General features: G+C 39.7%; 2 long non-coding RNA genes across 2 annotated transcripts in view; one reads left to right on the top strand and one right to left on the bottom strand.

The window, feature by feature from the left end:
• LOC128091384 (uncharacterized) overlaps positions 1–18,431 on the top strand; it is a 63,264-nt gene that overhangs the window by 14,904 nt on the left and 29,929 nt on the right. The window contains exon 3 of the long non-coding RNA XR_008211379.1: positions 13,088–13,300. This is a non-coding gene — a long non-coding RNA (uncharacterized LOC128091384). The remainder of the gene's footprint in view (positions 1–13,087; positions 13,301–18,431) is intronic.
• On the bottom strand, positions 2,653–4,902 carry LOC128091383 (uncharacterized). Its single transcript, XR_008211378.1, has 2 exons — positions 3,918–4,902; positions 2,653–3,786 (listed from the first exon to the last, which is right to left on the bottom strand). It is a non-coding gene; the product is annotated as an uncharacterized LOC128091383 (long non-coding RNA).

The raw sequence follows: 18,431 nt of genomic DNA, 5'->3' as shown, positions 1-18,431 counted from the left end.
TGACCTTTCTAAGTAATTAAAGATTTGCCTGGCATGCCTTTCAGAGATAAGCTAATATAGACAAATGACTAAAATCCTTAGTTTCGGAAGGGCACTATAGTTTTGTTTCTTGTGTTTTTGTTATGCAATTAGATTTTTGCACAAAATACTTCAGAGTTTGGGATCAGTTCACCACTCATCACAGTTCACCACTGTTCACCGTGATGAATGAATTGCAGAATAGCAAAATCCTGGCCTTGTAAGAATGTAGCTGAGTAGATCTGGAGGAAATAAATAGATCTAGAGCACTTCACTAATTATTGAGAGAACAGAGGAACACCCGTTCTGTCACCCTATTGTCACAGTTTTGTTTTTTGGTTTGGTTGTTTACTTGTTTGTTTTAATGAAGTTTCCCAAGAGGTCATCTGACGAGGAAACATCTTGCAATGAACTGTCAGTTCTCACTACTACTCAAATGAAGCTACAGAATTGAGTCTTGGTCTTAACAAAAAGAGGTAGCAGATATTGAGTTTTGAGAAGAAAGTAATCTGCCTAATCAGCTCACTACTGTTTAATATAAAATTGGCTGTATTTTGTCTCTTTTGGCAGGAATTAGCTCTTTTTATCTCTCTCCAATGGTTCCTCAGCTCTCTTTCTGACCTCTTATAAGCAAGTAAAAGCATCCTTCTGCTCTATAGTTACAAGGTGTAGCAATCACAACACAACAACAACAAAACAAATGGTAATTTGAAATCTGCAACATGCATTTGCAACAAATTTTGACTTCCTGTGTTTGTGAGGGTTTAGTGTGATAATGATTCTTTATGATGTGAAATCAGTCATTGGTATTAATGATTAATTTTCTTTAATTACTAACAGGTGAAATTACATTGACTAGCAAGTGTCTGTTGAGCTTCTAGGTTTACTATTCTCTTTCTACTGGATCTTGAGTTAGATTTGGATTTGTTATTATTGTTATTTACAGGAACCCTGGGTAGCACACTACCATATGACAGTGAAAATTTCCCACTTCTATTACAGTTGGCAAAAGGCAGTCCTTTCTTATGATAATAATTCACATAAGTACCCTGGCTGAAATGTGATTTTTTTTTTTTTTTTTTTTCTTTTTTGGCTTTTTGTAAAGTTGGCAAAACATCAACTTTTGCTACTTTTGCTTTCTGCAAGAAATTGTCCTCACAGCTCCACTCAATGATAATTTGTGGCTTCTTACCAGAAAGCTAGATCTGTGTCACTTGTACAAAGGTCAGTGAATTCCAGCTCTAAAACATCTCCAGGAATACAAGCCTGGCAGGAGAGAAGGTATTAAGCCAGATCGCAGTCTATTACTGTTCATTGCTATAGGTTTATTCAAGGACTGCTGAAATTAAAACAAGTAAAACTAGTTTAACTTTTTTTTTTTTTTTTGGTAGGCTTACTTTCCTTTCTTGCTCTTTTCCTTGGTATAAAGCAGCTTGTGACCCCCAAGTTGTAGGTTGTACACAATATGCCTACATACTTCATATTTCGTTGGTGTACTTGATGCATTAAATAATGCTGTGCAGAGAAAACTATGGTAATAATCTTTTCTGGGCTACATAGGAGAAAAGCTGCCTATGTGTCCGCTCTTATGGAAATGCAAATAGAGGAGGTGGAATGAAGAATATTGTTTTCAGATAAAACACTGTAAAATGCTTTTAATAACCCTCGATTCTGATTAAGTGATGTATTTACTGTTAGATTTTCATTACTATTAGAAGAGCTTTTTGAAGGGTCTGGAGCTGGTTTTGTGAGCATGCTGATTCTCTGCTACTAGTGACCCTGTCTTGTAACACTTGAGTTTAAATGTCCATTACTATTTGCATTAACTAATTGTTAATTACAACAGAACAGGGGAAGTGCATAAGACAAGTCATATGAATGCCAAATGAGTATATTAGTGATTGGTGTTATCACAGTGAATACAAAATGATTTCATAATGACTGGGGAAGTAATATATAAAGGAAAGAACTGCTTCCTATTTGATATACTCTCTACAGAACTATAACTTGTTCTTGGACATCATTCAGAAGCTGTGACATAGCCTGGAGGCCTCTAATCCAGTCCTGCAAGGAGCTTGCTCTGAAACGCATTCCACACCCTTGCGGAGTAAGACATGTGTTGGAATTTATTATTTATGGCTCATTGTTATGAGTTGCTGCTATGGCCCAAAGCATTATAGCTCATACTCAATGCTGTAGAGAGTCTATGCTTTGTAACTTTGAGCCACTGTATTTGAGTCAACACTAAACCTGGAATACAAGAGGAAAGCATTTCACTGGAAGGAGCTTAAAAAGAGTGTTTTTGTGCCTAGATAACTATCTATGTTATCTAGTTACCATAGCCATTCTACTCTATTCTGTGATGGTTTCTTTTTGTAGGACATTTATAACAGTAACATTTTAGGACAATGCTGATAAGTTCATGCATAACATCTTGTTGTGTGCTCTTCTTTGGGGGACTTTGCCATTGCCAACCCACCATACAATGAACTTCAGTGTTGGGAAACAGGATAGATCTTCAGGGAGTTTGGCACCCGTTTTAACAAGCAATACAAGTACGTAAGATTTGTTGACACCTGATGTTCTCATAGAACACAAGCATGAAGAAGTGAAGTTAATACTTTTGTCTAAATCTTGTGGAATTTTTGTTTAGTTCTGAGAAGAGTCTTTCATTTGATAAAAATAGAAGTTTAGAATCCTTCAGTCTAACTACCCAAGTGAAACACCAGGTCCTACTCCAATAGAGTTGGAAGAATAAACAGATCAGGTGAGTGAATCGGTCCACAGCACTCTGCAGTCATTTAGAGTCTATTCTTTGGATGAGGCTCTATCCAAAGGATGAAGTGCTGTGCTGCATACACAGGAATTCATTGTTTTAGGAGAAAGGCCAAACACTAGTAGGCACTGATAAGTGAAGTGGCATGTAGCACAGTGGTGAGTGTCCCTGGCTCTGAATGTTTTGGCGGCAAAGACTATACATTTGCCAATTTTGCATTCAAAGAGTGGATTGATAAAATAATCTGATGAGTCTCTCTCCTCTTTAATTTCTGTGATTTAAGAGGAGGAGGCTGTTTAGTAACCAGTGGGCTCCGGTTCCACTGGAATAAAGACATTAAATGCAATGTTTCTGATAACTACAAATTACCCCATGAGTACAGTAGTTCCTGGGACTTTCTGGTGACCCACCGTGAGAATTAATAAAGATGCCCTTTTATAAAGTGCAGTATTTCTGGCAGTTATTTTTAAGGGGTCGTTCTGTGTTAGAAAATCATGCCTGCAAGATTCCCTGGAGTGGCAGTTGGGATGATATTACTTTCAATGAATCACAGCAGCCACCATAAGGGCAGGGCAGTATCTATGGCAGCAGTACCACGCAATGGTGCAACATCAAATGAATGACTCAGCTGGTGACATCTGGCCCCCCTGATCATAACAATTCTGTAGTGTGCAGTACTCCAAAGAGTCCATCCTTCAAGATGATATGCTAGAATGAGGTGGTTTCTTTGTGTTTATCTTGGGTGCCTTCAAGCAGGCATAGGAGATCCTCTGAAAAAATGCAGGAAGTAATGCATGAAAGTTGGCCTCGTAGGTTCGGTTCTTCATTGGTCAACAATTACTGTGCACCTTAGTGCTGCTGAGCTTGCTTATGGAGGAAAAACATTGCTTTTGGGAGATGTTCCAGTAGGAAGAAAGATGTTGCTGTGGCCTTGAGAAGAGCGATTGAGCATGAAGAAGATTTTTAAGCAAATTTCAGTTTTCTCTTCAAGGCTAGGTTTTAGAAAAGAGAAAGGAAATAATTTTGGATGTTGCTTTACAGCTATGAAATATCATTACTAATTTCCTATTTCATTGGTACCTTCATTATATAAAAAATATATATATTTTTGTTTGCACAGTACCTTTCATGAAAGAAAGTTTTCTTGATGATACTCGGGTGTTGCAAAGGCAAGAGTGGAACAATCTGTGACAAATAATGAGAGTGAAATGCCAGCCTTTGAAAGGGCTTTGCTTTCCCTACATCGAGTGCTTTAAAAAGCCATCTGCTTACTTGAAATGGCTGCAACACATGGTGCTCTTCCCCAATCCAATATGTGCTGCAAATTGTAGGCACATGGATCCAGTCAAGGACACAGTGTCTGCCTTAACTTTGGATCTCCTTGCTGTTGTCAGTAAGAGTCTCATCCTTAAACTTGGCTCTTGTGTGTGTTAATTATTTCCTCTTCATGTCCAGCTGGCACAGTGCATCAGCACCTTAAGTTGCTCAATTTGATCTTTGTGCTCATGAACAAGGTAATTAAGCAAGCTACAATTTAAGGAAACATATTTGCCTTGACTTGTTGCAAGTCTTCAGACAGTGCTCTATCCTAAATCATTTGATAATGTAAGATGCTCTGTGCAGTTTCCCACTTCACTGAGGTTTAGTTCAACAGGTCACAAAATCAGTAATTGATTCTCAGCGTGTCTCTGTTGATTTTATTACAATAATGAGGACCATCTTTTTTCATCTCTGCTAATATGTTACTAAAACTATCGGCTTCTCAGTTTGGTGTCAGGATGACTTTGACAGGTTGTTAGCAACTATATGATGTACAGAACATCACAGAGATGTCTCAAACTGTGTTGCTGCATGCCTTAGAGAGCCTTAGGTGGTCGTGAAATAAGTGAACACACTTCCAAGAAAAAGTTATAGTAAAAACCAAAAATATTCCTCCAGTTTTGATGTCCTAATGAAGAAGTTCTTTATGCCAGCTTGGATTCTTGATCACTGAAGAGTGCTGTGTTTCACAGGAATGGGTGACATTGCAAAGCAGACATGCTGGATTAACCACCGATTAAAATCTCCGGGGAAAAGTTTCCTTATTTCCCAAGGTTCTATTTTTCTTTGTTGCCATTATTGTTTTTTTGAGTAGGAACACTTTATAGTTAAGACATGCACATCTTGAAAGACTTGTATACTCTTTCAGATTGAAAACAGCCAACAAATAATGAGATGAAAGTTTGGAAGGCAGCTCTACAGGATTATCTCTACTGCTTAATTTACCAATTTATCTGCACTATCCCCAGATTTTGGGATTCAAAAAGAAAGCCCAAAACACATCTGCCTGTTACAGCGAATCTACTGACATCAACATTCAGCCTGGGTAGAAGTGACATACAGTTTTTGGTTTTAGATTCTCAAGTTATGATAATACTTTTGAGTTTAACAAGCCAAAGCTATACTGATATAGGTAACAAAATGAAGGAGTATATGCACAGCTTCTAGAGTAATGCTGCTGAGAGCAAAAAGAAAAACAATACTACCAAAACCAAGAGCAGCAACAAAAAAAAACCCACTAATTTGAAAACAAGGAAGAACAAGGCTTATGTCCTTATACACTGAAAGTTTTTATGTACTTGCTACTAATGAAATGGATTCAACAACACAGTACTTTTATGGTCCATTTTATGACCAAGTAATTATATATTTTAGCTAGTCTAAATTGCCATTTTACTGTTTTCTGGTTTAAAAGAAAAAGGTATTTATTAGTATGGTGAGGAAGACTCTCAACCAGAACACAAGCCTTTTATCAGCAAGTGGAATGAAATGAAATAAAGCTTTACTCTTCTTTCCTGAAGGAACATTTTATCTACTTTCTAGTGATATTTCTCTCTCTCAAAGCCACTTTAGATTTTCATGCTACATACTACTTTAGAAAACAAGTGATCAGCTCGTCTGCACTCCTCACATCCCTCTCTGAGGTAGATGATGTTAGGAGGCTCATGGAGACAGCATTAGATGCAGGCAGGTATTAGCAGACAGATAGCAAGCCTCAGGTGTTGACATGGGTCTCAAATTCAGCAAAACACATAGTGACTATTACAGTCAATGAGAATTTATTGTCTTACAATTAAGCAGGTATATATGTATTGAACTGACAATCTGGATCAAGTCCCAGAGCTGTGAAAGTTGAAAACACCTTACTAAGAACTGTTACTGACTGCTTAGTTTCTATGTGAGACTCTTCCACATGTGACCCGAGGGGAGTGAAGGATGAGCTCATCTAGCACCAATATCTTATCCATCAGTGGAAGGAGCCTGACACTTAGGGGTCTTTTGTTGTTCTTTTTCCCCAGAAGGCTAGTTAGGTAAAAGCATACTCAAACAATTTTACAAGCAGCCTAATAATATAACAAACAAACTGGATGGGGGGGAAAACAGAAGAAGTAGTAGATTACCTCCTATCAGTGGAGATTCAAATGTAAGGAGAGAGTCACGCTGAGTACTTCAGGATCACAGATACCTGATTAGGAAAGAAATGGCTATGTCTTCCAGGCCAATTCCCTGCCAGTGAGAGACTGTTCCCCCCAAATGACAGTTTTGCCATGTTTTGCCACCTGCATGTAACCAGGTAGACAGCTTCTACTGCTTTTCTGAGATCTGAAATTGCAATACTGCTCTGGTTTCCCCCTGGGTGTAAACACTGCCGTTTAATGAAGATAACAAAGGAGAAGGAAAGCCCAGGTGTGGCATCAGGGAGGAGCCATGAATGCACTGCACACACGCTTGCTGGGACACTTGGCTCCTGGCAATGCAGCGCCACGTTGTCAATGCTCACACACCTGTGATCCCACCTCATAATGCTCTACTCTCCGCAGTTCTCTCAGCAATAAAAAGACTAAGCAAGAGAAGCGCAGCTTTCAAAACACCTCACAGTTTGCTTCAAGTAACTTACTTTAAATCTGATATGATTTTGAAGCTTTCATCCTGCTCCACTTCTTTTAAACCTGAACTTATACTTTCACAGAGAATTTCTACAAGAGCTTCTCTGAAAATAATGTCTCTTATTATGTTGGCCCACAGCATCAGAGGTGGATGTTGGTGGTACAGCAGTAGAGGTTGAACCTTTCCACCAATATCCCATTACATTTTGTTGCCATGTGACAGATGGCAGCAGAGGGGCAGTCTTACAGAAAGGCATTTGACATGGAAGTGCAGATGGAGCAAAGGCGTGAAACTGAATTCCTCCATGCAGAAAAAATAGTACCCAGTGACATTCACTTGCTGAATGTTTATGGAGACCAAACAGCGAATGTGAGGTGGTGGGTGTTGCCTTTCAGCAGTGGTTACAGACAAGGCATGTTCCAGATAGCCATGCACAGCTGTCACACCTCAAAATGAAGAGGTCTGAATTAGATCATGCATACATATCAGCAAATTACAACCAGGAAACCATTTACAGAGCTGAATATTGGCTGCAGTGCACTGGAAACAACAGTGGCAACACTGGAACATCACAAAGTTTGCAGCAGGTGGGACCCATGAATGCTTGTACAGGAACAGAAAGAACACCATATGCAGGATAGTCAGAATCTACTGAACTAACATGAGGCTGAAGGTGATACTTTCCCAGATCGCATCATTCTCTTGCAACACAATAAATCCAGACCCCATACCAGCTGGAATACTGTTGAGTACATTGCCAGTCTTGGCTGGACTGTCCTGCCACACCCTTTGCATATCCAGATTTGGTACCTTCTGATTTCCATCTGTATGGATGATGAAAGATGGACTGTGTGGGCAACATTTTGAACATCACTGAAGAAAATGCAGAGCTAATGGTGGTGACTATGTTGAAAAACAATTTTCTGTAGCTGAGAATTTGCTCTTTCAAATAGTGTCATTGGGCTCTTTGTATCCATTAAGTGTCTGTGGTAATAAATAGGAGGCATTGCTTTTGGAGTAATCTAAGTAACTTCCTTTTTTTTTATTATCCACATTCCTGTTAGTTTGTAAATAACAGTAGCACTCATTTTCTATGCTTTTTTCCTTTGAAAACAAAACAAAACAATACTATGACTACTTTTGGCACTAAGCTTACAAGTCTGAAAGTGCAGTATTTAAATGATCCACGATACATTTGATTTGCAGCTGCATGCAGAGGAAGAAAAAGAGCCTATTTTAAGCTGCTAAAGCAGTCAGTCTTGGTGTTTCAGCTCACCATTATTTTCTCTCCCTAAGCAATGCCTAGTCAGCCACCATCCCAAGAAAGGCAATGCCAGCTTCAGGAAGAGTTATTCTCTGTTAAGTCTTCAGATCTTAAAGGGTGGTGGAAAACTTCACATTCTCCCAGCAGGAGAGCAGGACTCAGTGTAGGTGTAAATCTCTGGCAGCTGACTGTTGGAGCCCACAAGCTGTAACTTGTAAATAATTCACTTAGGCATAGAAAATCTGCATATGAGGATGAAATGTCATTTATAACTCATAGGATATTGGCTTGGCTGAGAACAAGTTTTCAGCTCCTTCATGTCATTAAGTACCGCTAAGGAAGAAGGAATATAGATGATGTAAAATAAACTCTGCTTTTTGCTTGTAACTAGAAGAGGATGGCTAACAATAACCACACTGAAAATTAAACTCTCTGGGAGAGGAGGAAGCGGGTATTGTTTTTCTGAAAAGCAGTCAGCTCAGTACAAGTGTTGCAGTTTCTTTACCATTAACTCTGTCAGAACCTCATCCTTCACATTATTCATAGGGCTGGGCTTATGAGGAGACACTGAGCTGGAGGTGAGGTGCTGGAAGGTGCTGAGAATGTTTCTCTTTATTCAGTTTTGTGACTTGGAGTGGTTTGCTGAGAGGAAAAATAGACAGAGCACCCCTCACTCAAATTCTGTGTTAGCAGAGGCAAGGTATTTTCACAAGTTGTGTAACATCTTACTTTCTGATATTACTATTACTGTTTTATATTCCTATCTGCAATACACCCTGTTTTTCAGATGTTTGTAATTTTGGCAGACCTTTATTTTTTTTTTCTTCTTTTCTCAATCATTTGCCTAAAGCTTTTCATACCATCCCATGTTGAATGTGTTTGGGAACAAGTTCACCAAAATCCTCAGGCAAATCATTGGTTTTATGGAGCAGAAGTAGGGAGAAGTCACTGTCTGAGAAGTCGTTGTTAAAAAAAAAATTGGGAAAATGAAGAGCAAGATGAACGTATGGTTGGAAGGGGTGCAGGGAAGGAAATTGAGACTTAGCATTGAAGTAGGGTGCAGCCCTGGTATTACTTGTGACCTGATAGCTAAATGAAGGATGCTTATTATCAGAGCGCTCGTTCCAAGTGGAATCGTGCCTTCAAAATTCATGGTATTCAGCTCTCTCACTTATCTGAGTTCTGCCTGTATATTGAATGTGGTAGGTATTAATACCCACTTTTCCACTAATTACCCTTTGTCCTCCTGCCATATTCATTGAAAGTAGAGGCAAAGGTATTCATTTTATTTTGGGCCATTCATAGGCTATCTTTAGTTCCTGCTACATTTGCCCTCTGTATCAGCTCCATTTATTCACTCTGTGTTCGCTTTTTATTTAGACAGCTGATGAAATAGCTATTTGTTTTAATCTCTTTTGCAAGGTTTAACTCAGCTTAATTTTCTGGCAAACTTTCCTTTTTGTGGGGAATCATTACTTTACCCCTGTATTGCCTGGCTGAGGAAATAGCTTTATTTGCTGTTCAGACCCTTTTCTCATTCTCTGATTCTTTACTTGACTCTAAGAACACGGTGTGGGATCGCTGCTCTCTTAGATGGGTCTGGAGTCTTTCCTCACAACCCTTTCCTTTGCCTTGCAGTCTGTGTGCTCTGCTATTCAGGTGACTTCCTTAAGTAGTTCATTAATCTCTGAGCACTCACATTTTCCTTCTGAAGACATCTGACAGATAACTCACTTTGAGTGTCTTTCCTAATGAAAACATCCTTGATCTGACAATGCTCTTGGTGCTGAAGATCGGCAGTCAATACTTTGCTTTCTACCTGCCTACCATGCACTCCCTGGCAAGCAGCTTACTCTTCCAGTTTCTATATCAGCTTTGAAAAGTGGCTCCCTGATCATCCGTCATGGTCAGACATGCTTCTTCATGTGAACCTCACTCTTTTCTTTTTCCTAAGTGGAAATCTGTTTTCTTTTCTGCTCTGGCTCCCTGCTCTCTCCTTTTATAGTACAAGTTTTTCCGCTTTCTTCCTTGGTGCCTCATCTTTTTCTGCCTGTTTGGGTCTTGCCTTTTATAAATTGTCTCATACAAAATGTCTTGCCTCTACAGATCCTTGTGGTATACCAGCCTGCTTCTGCACACAGCTGTCTTGACTCTCCCCCTGCATTGCTCCAAGCATGAGTTGAGCTTCACTTTTTAGGGAAGGAACAGATTACCCAATCATCTTTCATGAAAAAATCCGTTGTGCTCCCTAGTTCCCCAGCTTCCCAAATAAATGTCTGCCTGATTTAAACCTTTGTGTTTGATTGTTACCCATATATCATACAGTGAGAAGAGTCTCTTGACAGACTCCAAAACTGAATGGGTAATGAGTAGCTGCCCATAGACACACACACACAGTGAGATGTCTGGCTCTTGTTAACTAGTCCTATGCCACCATGAAAAGGAAAGGAAAGTGGAAAACAGCAAGATCATAGAATCATAGAATTCTTAGAGTTGGAAGGAACATCTGAAGGCCATCTAGTCCAGCTCCCTTGCAATGAACAGGGACATCCACAGCTAGATCTGGTTGCCCAGGGCCTGATCTAGCCTTACTTTGAAAGTCTCCAGAGATGGGGCATCAATCATGTCACTGGGCAACCTGTTCCAGTGCCTCACCACCCTCACTGTAAACAATTTTTTTCCTTATATCCAACCTAAATCTACCCTCTTTTGAGCTTGAAACTATTTCCCCTTTTTCTGTCACCACAGACCCTGCTGAAGAGTCCCCTTCTCTCCTGTAGCTCCCCTTTAGATTCTGAAAGGCCACTCTCAGGTCCCCTCGGAGCCTTCTCTTCTCCGTGCTGAACAGTCCCAGCTCTCTCAGCCTGTTCTCATAGGAGAGGTGTTCAATTCCATGGATCATGTTTTTGACCCTTCTCTGGATGTCTCTCAACATAGATCAGGATCCCATCTGTGCCAACAGCCACCACTGTTCTTTGCAGTCCTACTATGATTGAAGGTCACAAGAAGGGAGGAGACATTCACTGTTTTGTACTGAAAGACCAGACAGTTTTATCCCTGTCTAGAGGATGGAAAATACATGACAGGTTAGTAAGCAAACAGCTGAAGATGAGGAAGAAGGTGAATGGACTTTCTTGGGGTGGCAGCCTCTGTGGTATCAGTAGTCATGGGTAGGTGCTGTCATACAGACAAGCCATACAGCTGCGATTTGTATGTGTGGTAACAAATGGAGGGGGAATGAAAACAAACCATCCAACCCCCTAGAATCTCATGAAACAGGCACTATATCTGCAATGGACTAAGAAGTTAAAAAAAAAAAAAAAAGAGAGAGAAAAAAAAAGAGAGGAAAAAAAAAAAGAGAGAAAATAAATAAGTTATTAGTAAGTGAGTAAATAAATAAATGTATAAAAAATCACCACTACCCATATCAAAAGAAGAAGAAAAACCCAACAGTATGAAGAAGAAAAGCTCTCAAAGTAAGGCCTATTAGGGAAAACGAGAAGAGGAACTTTTGAAATAAATTCAGAGAAGAAAAAATCATGGAGTAAAGGTAGGCATTAATAAATGAGGAGGAAGATTAAATCAATGATGGTTCTAAATTAGGTAAACTACTGAAATGCATTATAAAAACCTGTTAAAAAAATAAGGAGAAATGGATAATTAAGAAGCAATGACGACTTTGTCAAAGCTATTGATGAAAAGCAGGTAAGAGAATACTTAAAGCATCTGAATATATATACAGATCAGCAGGTGTGCATGCATTTCAGAGTGTTAAGGGAATTAGCTAATGAACTTAAAGAACACTCGCAATTATTTACGGAAAGTTACAGAGTCTGATGGGAAAGTACCAGGGAGCCAGGGGAAAAAAGCAAATGAAATACTGAACTTCTGAAGGTAGAAAGTAAAGCTTAAAAAATGCATCAATCCAGCCACTACGTGTCCAGTTTCTGTGGTGTGTATGTTAAGAGAGAAATCAAACCATAAGCACAATTAACAGCACGGAATTATTATTATGGAGAATAGATCATGCCAGACAAACTTTTTATATAAATTTACAATATTGGGCAAAAGTAGCAAAGGAAAGGCAATGTATCTGAACTCTCCTGAAGCGTGTAGTTATGGGGCTCCCTCAAATCTTACTTGAAGTATGAATTAAAATTGATGTGAATGTCAGCTTTGTCACGTAAACTGAGAGTGAACTGAAGGACCATAAAACAAGGAAAATGATAAATTGTGGTGTTGAGCTATTGGGAGCTGCCTGCAGGGGTGCTGCACAAGGATCTGAGCTAGACATAGCTTTATTTAACATTTTTTATATTGTGGGAATGGGTGGGGGTGGACAAGGTGGAGAGTAGCAGATTGGGTCTCTATTTGGTCTGCACTACTGCAAAGTTGATAAGTAAAAAATAAAGAAATAATAAATAATAAAGTAAATAATAAAGTAATGATAAGGCTTGTAAGTGACAGTGTAGGTGACAGCATGCAGGGGAGAGAAAATACAGCAGTGAATATCTTTGCAGCTGTTCAAATCAGAAGATGCTGCTTTCCAGCCTGGATGCAATACACATGTCCGGAGGATTTTAAGTGTTATCCAAAAAAAAGCAAAACAGGAAGTTATTTCAAAATCTTAAATGAAAATGCTTCATCTTGAAAATGTCAAAGCATTTTGCTTTCTTACAGAAAAAAAAAAGATATGAAGCCAATGCTGTTTGGCTTCCTCAAGAGTCCTTCTGACAAGCTCCAGCGACAGTTTACTTGTATGTAGCATGGTTGAGGCTGCATCAAAAATAGTGTGTACAGTTTGGTACATGTCAATCTAGAAATGTCATCAAGAAATTGGATAGAGTCCAGCACAGAGTAATCCAAATGATTAAGAGTCTGGAGGGGATTCATTTATACAGAAGATTAAGTGAATTATATTTTGATTAGGAGTACAATTTAACAGTGTGTAAGTATCAGACAGACATCAATACCAAGTAGGGAACAGGATAATTTAGGACAGTCCCAGAGTTTTTGATGTGATGATCAAAAGAAAAATTCGACAGGATATCAAGAAGTTCAGCTGTGATTTTGATTGTATGTTTCCCTCTTTTTGATTTCAGAGTGGACTTCAGAAGTAACAGAGGAAGTCCCTGCTTCTGGAGTTGTCATTGAAGGCAGCATATGGCTCTCCTGCAGTCAGGGATGGATCCTGCAGTGTGATCTAGCCAGCCTTCACACCTCTGATTCCCGCAACCCCGAACAGAGGTCACCACTTTCAGCTAGGAGGCTCTGTGCAGTCGCAGTCAGCGCCCATTCCCCAGAGTGCTTATCTGGTAAGTTACCTTAACGCAGGTTAATGAGAAGAGCAGCCAGTAAAGGAAATCCCAGGGGCAGGTGGATGGGTGAGGAGCTGCATTAGCTGATCACTAATGTTTATTTCTTTGTAAAAAATAAAAAGCCATGAGCTGTAATTGTGTACATCTGCAGTCAGTGCTTGCTCTTGAGGATGAAGACAAAATCATAAGACAGCAAGGTACGAAATGACAAATCCAAGAAGCTGTAGCCATAGCTATCAAAAGCACTGCAACATGCCTTTCTCAAACTCATGTCTGAGAAAATGTTTAATAATTTATTTTTTTCCCAAGATGTACCAGAACAGACCTAAACAGACTTACAGATTCAGAACTGAAAGTGCATGTGGTCTGAAGAAATCTCATATTTAAGGCAAACATTGGTAATAATTAAAGCATAGCTATTGACTTGGAGTCAAAACTTCAGTCATTTCTGCCATCACATGTCCTACTGTATCCATTTCTGAGATGCTGGAGAACTGCTATAATATTCATATTCTAACAACTTACTTAGATAAAAAGAGTGATAGCTGTCCTGTTTCCTTAAACCAGGCACATCCAACCTGCAGCCTGTGAGCTGCACTCTGCCTGGCCCAGCAAGCAATGTGGCTACCCCCTGTCCTCTACCATCTTAGTGGCCCTGGGCTGGCATCCATTGCTCAGCAACAACCAAATGTAGGTGTGCTATTAACGCAGTCTGGGCTGAAACAAGGACACGAGGAGGGCAGTGCTGTGCCGCACTGACTCAGGTGATGGCAAATAACTGTATGTATTTTGATGCATTGCCTAAGCGCAGTCCTGTGAAAGGTGTGTAACCTTATTTTCCATTCTGACAAAGGAAATTTGAGAACAGGTTTCAAGATTTCAAAAAAATATATTTAGTTCATCAATGTATTGCAACTCCAGTTTCATTTGGCATAAATACATCTTTCAAATGGTACATATGGAGTTGCAATCAGATATTCAATTCAAAAATCTGATCATGTCTCTTTATCAGACTTTTATAGGAGATAATAATCCCTCACTTCACAATCACGCCTTATTCATGTTACCATTTTTAGCAGTACACATATTTGTGAACAAATATTGCCAAGGATGAAGCAAAGGGAGAGTAAAATTTCATCAAAGTCTCTGATGAGCACCTTGAGAGCTCACTAAGAGTTGCCACCACTGCTATCACATCAGACTGATGCATTAGCTTCACAAAAACAAATATCCCACTACTTTTATGTTTTTGTTCTCTTCTTTTTTGTTTTGTTTTGTTTTTAAATAAAAGTATTAAAATCAAAATAAATGTTGCTACATACAATAACTATGTTATATATTTCACAAGGGCTGCTCCAAAAGTAGTGCCTCCTATTCTATTATTTTGGCCCACAACATCAGAGGCGAATATTGGTGGTATGGCAGAAAAGGTTGAACCTTCCCACTGTATCCTGCTATATGTTGTTGTCATGAGACAGATGGCAGCAGAGGGGCAGTCTGACACAATGGTATCTGAAATGAAAGTGCATATGAAGCAAAGTTGTGGAGTTAGACTCCTCCATGCAGGAAAAAGTTGCACCCATTGTCATTAATCAGCACTTGCTGAACACTTAATGAGACCAAACAGTGGATGTGAATACAGTGAGGAGGTGATGTGTTTCTGCAGTGATGACAGCATCAGCAGGTCACCTCCGCTGATGAAGATTTTTACAAGCTTGGAATGTGGACTCTTGTTCTTTGCTGGTGAAAACGCAGAGCTAACAATGGTAACTATCTTGAAAAATAGTGTTTTAGAACTGCTAATTTGCTCTATCAAGCAGAGTTACTGTGTTCATGTTCTCACTGGACCTGTTGTAGTTTCCATGGAAATAAATAGCAAGCATTACTTTTGGAGCAGTCTATGTATTTGCAGCCCACAACAATTCTTCTTCATGCAATGTGGCCCAGACAAGCCAAAAACTTTAAGCCACAGCTTGAAGTGAGATTAATTACAGAATATAAGCCTGTGAACAAAAACGTTCAGCCAGAGCTGTGGGCTTGGTGTTGAAATCTATTTTTATCATCTATATTGGTAGCTGTGAAGCCAGATCTCCTCACTAGAATTAAAGGTACCCATTAAAATCAAACAGGAATATTTCCTAATAGCACAGTTCTTAAACATCATCTTTGGCTTAACATTAGCCTAATTCCTACACGTTTATCAGCAACTTATTGAAATGCTGCCTTATTGCTCTTGTGCACCAGTGACAGCTCTGCTGAGAGGGTTGGGCTGTGGTGTGACCTCTCCTTGGTGCATCTCCTGAGGTGCAGGGCCTCCTCCACACTGCACAGTCCTTCTCCTGCAACTTTCAGCTTCCCTGTCCCTGCAGCAGTGGGAACAGGAGGTACAGCAGCTTCACTGCTGATGTAGGGTGGAGGCCCATGCAATGGGAAAGGATTGGCTGAAATCTCAGGCCCTGTTTGGTCTCTGGGCAGTGTCCAGTGCACAGTGTTAGGGTAGGTCTTTTCACCACAGCATGACATCCTCCTGTTCACGAGCACTTCCTGCTGCTCAGAAATGCATCCAGCCTTGGAGAAATTCTCCTCAGAAAAGTTGTCTGGATGGAGTACTATAAAAAGGATGTATATTCCAATTTAAAATATGCACAGATCATTCACCGAGGTAGCAACCATCCTTTTTCCCTTCCCCCAAGAAAAAAGTGTAAATCACATCTTCTCAACAAGGCAGGTAGTGAGGATGACAAAATTCTTACATTCTTAAAGTGTTATTGGAGAAAAAATGTCACCTCCATGCATAATTGCATAACTTTACTATCTGTCATTTTCTATCAATCAAAAAAATGTTATACTTGAATTTGAGGACAAACATGTCTAATAAGATTTTAGATTGACAGCTGAATGGCTGTACTCAACCTTATTTTAACTTTATTTTTTTGTTGTTGCTCACTAGATCAACATAGAGAGTATTATACCAAAGTTAAGCGAAACAAATACTCAGATATATTAATCCCTAATGCACACTTTACTTCAAAAAATAGCATTTCTTTCCCTGTAGATTTTGCTAGTCAGCTCCCTTCAGTGTTGCCAGCACTGCAGCAGGAGTCTAATGTTTCTTCCTTTGTGTTTCCAGTGCAGTATTGCCAGATTTTGTCTCAGAGATCAGTGAAATGTTTGATGACGTGTGGCCAGCAAAAATGCCCCACTTTTTCCCAGCCCCCCTTGTCCTGGTGCAGGGCTGTGCTGTCCTTTGAGGGAACTGCTTCTTCTGTACTTCTCTCACTGTTGCCTTTTGCCATCCCTCTGCTGGTCTTGGTGTTCAGGGTTTTCAATGGTCTCCAGTTCTGCAAATCAGGGGATTTATTCTTCTTCAGAAGTGAGAAGAAGATGATACTTGTATTCCATTCTGATTATTCCATTCTGATTACAGCAGCCCCTTTCCTGTCTCAGTGTATTGCTTTCTGTCTTTGTCAACCTCAGAGTCCTTTTTGACACTCCTGAACATCCCAAGGAACATCTTGCCACCATTGGCCCTTCTCCTTGAAGGTGCTGGTTTTCTACCTTGAGGTTTTCTCTATATTCCTTTTTGTCTTTCCCAGACTTCCCATCCCTGAATAAGCTACCAAAAACCTGTTCCTCGATGCCACAGTTTTCTTCTTTGTGTTCATTTTCAGTTGGCTAAAGTACTTTTCAAACCTAGGATTCATTATTGCTTGGACCTACGTCAGACTCCAAATGAAATAGCTATGGTCTATCTCTGCTGATCCCTTTGAAAGCCATTGCAAATGCTCTAGGACAGACTGTAAAATGATTAAAAGGGCACCAGGTGCACAACAGAGGTAGACGTCTAATCTTGGCCATCTCTGCAGTTTCTTTCAGTTCTGTGCATGAAGCCATTATTTCACTCTTCAAAATAAAATACTCGTTGGTGAGGACTATAGGTAAACAAGGGGAAGGAAAGTCTGGTTGCTTTAAGAGAAAAGATGCCTCACTCCAGTCTTTCACAAAGCATATGGTTATTTCTCATTAGAGTACCTCAAAAGAGTACCATGGTGACATCCATGTACTCATACTGTAAAAGCAGGTCTAGTGTCAGGGATGTCTCTTGCTTCCATGCACATCTGGATGAGCAATTATTAGGACTGGGTAGGAAGTTGCACTCTACCCCACTTGAGTGGACAGCTCAGGAAGAGGGATCACAGACTTCATTGGGCTGATCCACTTTATTGAAGAAAGAAGCAGAGATAAGTCGGAGATTTTGTATCTACACTTGCAATGAGTGTTGTGAAAGCAGTGGGATAAAGATTCCTGGAGTTAAGCTTCATTCAGCTTATTGGCATTGGAAGAACACTGATACTGGAGCAGCCTGGGCCTAGGTATGTAGGAGGCAAAGCATGAGCTTTTATTACGTTCTTCTGTGGTTGCATTCAAGCTGTCCTGAGTATGTCTGAACATGTGGAAATTGCACCCCTGATTGCAGTGTAGATCTACAGGTCCCAGCAGTTCCAGGTCTGCTTCAGAGGCAATACCATATATACAATGTGTTGCTCACTGCTTGTGCCAAAGCCACAAATGAGTCTCCAGGGATTGTTCTTGGTGAAGTGTCAATACAGGGGAGATGTTTATCTTCTAGTCTCTTTAATGCATCCTTTTTGAGTTTCTGAAATTATTTAGCCTAACTTAATGACAAATGAGCAAGTATTTAAAGGAGCCTTCATATCTGCAAGAATAACCAAGGAGCCAGATGTCAAAATGCGATCAGGCAAAGTTGCAATTAAGTGCAACTCAGAGTTTATATAGCCACAATTAATTGCAGGCACAAAACTAGAACTGCAAGGATGCGGTCATTAAAAAAATAAGATTGAGGTGAGACATTCTGAGCATCCATGCTATTATTAAAATTAACAGTAAATACTAATCTTTTTTGCTTTGCAAGATCTTTCACGTTCAATCTCTAAAATCTCTTACAAACCGCAGAGGTACTGTGTCATAATATCCAATGAAAGAAAAAATGCTAAGACTCGTAGCAAAGTATAACATCGAATTAGTCTTGTTTAGCACTGATATCACACATACTGCTCTGGCCTGATCTTTTTTAACTGCAGAGAGCAGTCCTTTTGCAAAATTGGAA

This window comes from Tympanuchus pallidicinctus, unplaced genomic scaffold (assembly GCF_026119805.1).
Source record: "Tympanuchus pallidicinctus isolate F22 unplaced genomic scaffold, pur_lepc_1.0 scaffold5, whole genome shotgun sequence".
NCBI classification, from domain to species: Eukaryota; Metazoa; Chordata; class Aves; order Galliformes; family Phasianidae; genus Tympanuchus; species Tympanuchus pallidicinctus.
Note: the sequence above shows the minus strand (reverse complement) of the source record. Positions and strands in the feature narration are given on the sequence as shown.